Below are 6,000 nucleotides of genomic sequence, written 5' to 3' on the forward strand. Positions count from 1 at the left end.
AGAATAATGGAGGATTCCTGCAAGGTAAGGAATGCGCAAATGTCGTGGGGAGGAAAAATCATATCGCAGGCTGTTAAAGTAATACAGTCTGACCCGATTATTTTTGTTGTTTATACATCATTTGTTGCGGGTCATTTCTCCAGTCTTTATGTTGAACTGAGTGCACGTTTATGTGAGATTTCTTTATTGTGAGGAGAGGAAACAAAATGGGAGCATAGTTAGCTAACTCTGTTGTTGCTTTCCCGTTTAGATTTTGTGCTGATTGCCCACGACATTAAAAAGAGAGCATTCTAACCATTGCCTTTTTGTTGTGAATGCAGGTATGTGACTGTGCCACACTGTTTAGAGAATTTACATTGTTCCATGTACAGCTTTAAAATATATTTCTATATTCCTTTCATTTGGGAAATTTAACATGCAATGTTAATGGTGTTGAAGTTTTTCTATTTTGGTTGTATAAATTTACCACTATACGATCACACTGCAAGTGGAAATGTAATCCTCAGAATAATGGAGGATTCCTGCGAGACCAGAGAAGACACTACACAGAGGTCACATATGCAGCTAATCAACGTCGCTGACAGGCTCTGACAGCGTCCTTATGTGCGACACCGGTGTTTTAGCAAAGCGGCTGATGTGGAGTGAAGCCACGTTAATGACAACGTGTACAACCATTGGAGACGTGAGCAGGACAGACAAACAACTGACGGACAAAGTGTGGACTTTATACCAGTTTTTAAATTGTGTTGATCGGCCACGTAAAACCAGAGTTATGATAAAATATCTGCAATGTTTGGTTTTCTTCCTGAATACTGTCGTTGTTTATATTTACTGCAGGAAGAAACGGTAAAAACGGCGTTTTATAAGGAAAACGCTCGAAAGCCTGTGAACAAAAACAAAACTCCCAGCCTTTCCTATTGGTGGAAAAATGTACCATGTGGACCAATCAAAAAACGATATGGCAACATGGCCTTTAGTTGTTTAGGGAGGGGGAAGTTTTAGGAGTGACGGCGTGTTTGAGATGTGAGAGATTTGAGACGTTTAGTGTGTAGTGAGTGTGTAGTTAGTGTGTAGTGAGTGTGTAGTTAGTGTGTAGTTAGTGTGTAGTCAGTGTGTAGTCAGTGTGTAGTCAGTGTGTAGTTAGTGTGTAGTCAGTGTGTAGTGAGTGTGTAGTCAGTGTGTAGTTAGTGTGTAGTCAGTGTGTAGTTAGTGTGTAGTTAGTGTGTAGTCAGTGTGTAGTCAGTGTGTAGTCAGTGTGTAGTCAGTGTGTAGTTAGTGTGTAGTCAGTGTGTAGTCAGTGTGTAGTCAGTGTGTAGTCAGTGTGTAGTTAGTGTGTAGTCAGTGTGTAGTTAGTGTGTAGTTAGTGTGTAGTCAGTGTGTAGTCAGTGTGTAGTCAGTGTGTAGTCAGTGTGTAGTTAGTGTGTAGTTAGTGTGTAGTCAGTGTGTAGTTAGTGTGTAGTTAGTGTGTAGTCAGTGTGTAGTTAGTGTGTAGTCAGTGTGTAGTTAGTGTGTAGTTAGTGTGTAGTCAGTGTGTAGTTAGTGTGTAGTTAGTGTGTAGTGTAGTCAGTAGTGTTGTTGTGTGTCAGAACAATGAGGCGCCTGCTGAGTGTTACAGGTGTTACAGCAGTGACACATCTGCTGCTGTCAGGCCTGCAGGTATCAGGCTGTTGTTCTCCTTCATCTCATAGTGGACACAAATTATTTTTGGAGTGAAACAAATAATCTGTGTGGCATCAGATTAGATGCAGAACAGCTGATTGTTCTGTAAATAGTTTGAAATGTTTATTTAAAAACGCCTTGGCTGCATTTTTAGGTAAACAGCTGCAAAACTTTGTTGTTTGCAAAACTCAGTTACTTTTTTTGAAGAAGTATTTAATTAACTGCCCAACATTGGTCATTATTTACTGTATTTGCAGACAGAGTTACAGACTCTCTCCCAGACCACAGACTCATAATACAGTCAGAGTTTTTGTCAAGGCTACTGAACGGACCCACGCGCAGACAGTTCTTTCAAGGAAACAAAAAGGGGATTTATTTACAATAGGGATCACCTTAGTGCAAAATATATGTACAGTGAGTCGGGAGGGGGTCCAGGGCTCCAGGGAGAGAAGGGGGGGGGGAATCCACACACACGCTTCCTCTTCCACTCAGTCACCGCCACCGCTCCTCCGCACACACGCACTCCTCTTCAGCCGCACTCGCTCCAACACTCCACACACTGCCCCACTTGGACAGGTCCGGTGATTCGGTCCAGAATCTACAGACAGAAGGTCAAGGTTAGTTCCACAACATAAAACACGTGTAAGCGATTCTTCTTTGAATATGCCGCGAGCACGAACTCAGGTGGTTCGACGTTCCAGCGGTGAGCTGCTCTGTGCCACTGCCTTAAATAGCAGCTGGGGAAATCAGCCAGATCAGCCGCAGGTGGACACCATCCACAGGGGTGCGTGGGCCAAGAGTGAGAGCCCGTAATGAGCTCCACCCAGGCAGAGAGGAGGAGGAGAGACAAAAAACTAAAACTAACAACAACAAAACCTGTAGCCAGCGTGGGCCAACCAGAGAGACACGGGGACCGTGACAGTACCCCCCCCTTAACGGGAGCATCCTGGCGACCCACCAGGCTTATCCGGATGAAGGCGATGAAAGTCGGCAACCATCCCGGGATCCAACACAGCGGAACCCAGCAACGTTCCTCAAGGCCATAACCCTCCCAGTCCACCAGATAGTGAAGACCCCTCCCGCGACGGCGAGAGTCCATGATGCGGGAGATCGTGTAGGCAGGGAGGCCACCAATGACCCGAGCGGGCGGAGGGGCCCTGGAAGGAGGGCACAATGGACTGGAGAGACACGGCTTAATCTGAGACACATGGAAGACATTGTGTATCTTCATGTTGCGCGGCAACTTAAGGCGAACAGAAACAGGGTTTATCAAAGCAGCAATTTCAAAAGGCCCGATGAAGGTTGAGGTGAGCTTCTTCGATTCGGCATGAACAGGAACGAAGCGTGTGGACAACCAAACCTTTTGACCAATGGTGTACTCAGGAGCGTGAGTGCGGCGCCGGTCAGCCAGACGTTTGTAGCGTTCTTTCGTGCGCAGCAAGGCCGCACGGGTGGCCCTCCAAACCCGGCGACACCTACGAAGGTGAAACTGGACCGAAGGGACAAAGTGCTCACCTTCCAGAGCAGGGAACAGAGGAGGCTGATACCCCAGGGAGGCCTCAAACGGAGATTGCCCTGTAGCTGAAGACGTCAGGCTGTTGTGGGCATATTCCACCCAGGGCAGTTGGTGGCTCCAGATGGTTTGGTTGGAAGCAACTATGCAGCGCAGAGCGGTCTCCAGCTCCTGGTTAGTACGCTCAGTTTGTCCGTTGCTCTGTGGGTGGTAACCAGAGGAGAGACTGACCTTGGCTCCTAGCGCCGAGCAGAACTCCTTCCACACACGAGAGGTGAATTGCGGCCCACGATCCGAGACCACGTCCTCCGGGATGCCATGGAGGCGGAACACATGATGCGTGAGATGCCGAGCCGTCTCCAGGGCCGTCGGGAGCTTGGGGAGTGCAACAAAATGCGCAGCCTTTGAAAAGCGGTCAACAATAGTCATTATAGTGGTGTTACCTGCTGACTGTGGGAGGCCGGTAACAAAATCCACCGCGATATGGGACCACGGCCGAGACGGTGTGGGTAAAGGTAGCAGCAAGCCGGCCGGAGGTTGATGTCCCAGCTTGTTGCAGGCGCAGGTTGAACAGGCAGAGACGTACTCCCGAACGTCTCGTGATAATGTGGGCCATCAGAAGTAGCGCTGAAGGAAGGTGATCATTCTGTGTACTCCTGGGTGACATGTGAAGCGGGCAGTGTGATCCCAATGCAGTACCTGAGACCGAGTGGCCGATGGAACAAAGAGCCGCCCCGCTGGTCCTCCTCCTGGATCTGGTTCAGCCCGCTGAGCCTCACGAATGGCCGACTCGATTTCCCATGTTATTGTACCAACGGCACAATTCGCTGGCAGGATGGGCTCAGGGTCCTGCCTCTCCTCAGGCACCGAGAACTGCCGTGATAGGGCATCCGGCTTCACATTCCGCGAGCCCGGTCTGTAAGAGATTGAAAAGTTGAAACGGGTGAAAAAAAGAGCCCACCTGGCCTGTCGAGCGTTGAGACGTTTTGCTGTTTGCAGGTAAGCCAGGTTTTTGTGGTCCGTCCATACAATGAATGGCTGAGCCGTGCCCTCCAACCAGTGCCTCCATTCCTCCAAGGCCAGTTTTATAGCCAAGAGCTCCCGGTCTCCCACGTCATAGTTGCGTTCGGCTGGGGAGAGGCGGCGAGAGAAGAAGGCACAGGGCCGTTGCTTACCCTCTCGCTGTTGTGAGAGCACCGCGCCGACCCCCGAGTCGGAGGCATCCACCTCCACAATGAATTGGAGTCGCAAGTCAGGCTGAGCCAGGATGGGTGCGGTGGTGAATCGGTCCTTGAGCTGTGTGAAGGCCTTTTGGGCCGCCTGATCCCACTGAAAAGAGAACTTAGGAGAGGTTAAGCGGGTCAAAGGCAGAGCGATTTTACTGAAGTCCCCAATGAACCGGCGATAAAAGTTGGCAAAGCCGAGGAACTGCTGAAGCTGACGGCGATCAGTTGGTACCGGCCATTCCACAACAGCTTTGATCTTGGCCGGATCCGGTTTGAGGTTACCCTGGTCAATTATGTAACCCAGGAACGCCACTGTTTGAACGTGGAATTCACATTTCTCCCCCTTTACAAAGAGTCTGTTCTCCAGCAGCCGCTGCAGGACCAGTTTTACATGGGTTACATGATCGGTTTCAGTCTTAGAGAAAATCAGGATGTCGTCCAGATAGACGAAAACGAACCGATCTAGGAAATCACGGAGCACGTCGTTAACCAACGCTTGGAAGATGGCTGGGGCGTTGGTTAGCCCGAAAGGCATCACCAGGTACTCGAAATGACCGAGGTGTGTGTTAAAAGCGGTTTTCCACTCATCGCCGTCTCGGAGTCTGACCAGATGATATGCATTTCGGAGGTCCAGTTTGCTGAACATGGTGGCCCCGTGAAGGAGTTCGAATGCAGATGAGAGAAGCGGGAGAGGATATTTTTTCCTGACTGTAATTTTGTTCAGCCCCCGGTAATCAATGCAAGGACGTAGCGATTTGTCCTTCTTCTCAACAAAGAAAAAACCAGCCCCTACCGGGGACGAGGAAGGGCGTATTATGCCAGCAGCCAAGGATTCTGAGATGTAAGTCTCCATTGCTTCCCGCTCAGGCCGCGAGATGCTGTACAAGCGGCTCGTAGGTAACGGAGCCCCAGGAAGCAATTCAATGGCGCAGTCGTACGGCCGGTGGGGGGGTAACGACCTCGCCCTGTCTTTGCAAAACACCTCGGCCAAGTCGTGATAAACTGGCGGCACAGAGGAGAGGTCCGGTGGTTCCAAAGCTGGGGGCGGTTCGACAGTAGAGGCGAGGGGAGGGGCTGATCTAAGACAGTTCATATGACACTCCTCTCCCCACCCAGACACGCACCCCCTCTTCCAATCTATGCGAGGATTGTGGCGTCGTAACCAGGGGTGGCCCAGAACCAAAGGTGCGTGGGGAGCCTGAAACACAAAAAGGCTGATCGTTTCAGAATGATTTCCAGACAACGTGAGGGTAACCGGCTCTGTAACGTGAGTGATGTCCGGTAGGCGCTGCCCCGATAGCTCATGAAAGGTGTGGAGCCGGGAACTCCGTCGTGCGCGCAGGCGGCCGTCTACTTTCACACACAAACTCATTAAAGCATCTAGCGAGGAGGGCAATTCCCGCATGGCTAATTCATCCTTTAACTCTTCACAAAGGTTATTTAGAAGGGTACAACGTAATGCATCCTCACCCCAGCCGGTCTCCTCAGCCAGAATCTGGAAGTCAATGGAGTAGTCTGCCATACTCCGCTTCCCCTGCTTCAGGTTCAGCAACCGATGAGCTGCTGCTTCGGCGCCGGACCCCTTCTCAAAAACATTCTTAA

This window comes from Mchenga conophoros, linkage group LG23 (assembly GCF_057382185.1).
Source record: "Mchenga conophoros isolate Kocher_MC1m ecotype Shallow Benthic linkage group LG23, M_conophoros_male_GT1.1, whole genome shotgun sequence".
NCBI lineage: Eukaryota > Metazoa > Chordata > Actinopteri > Cichliformes > Cichlidae > Mchenga > Mchenga conophoros.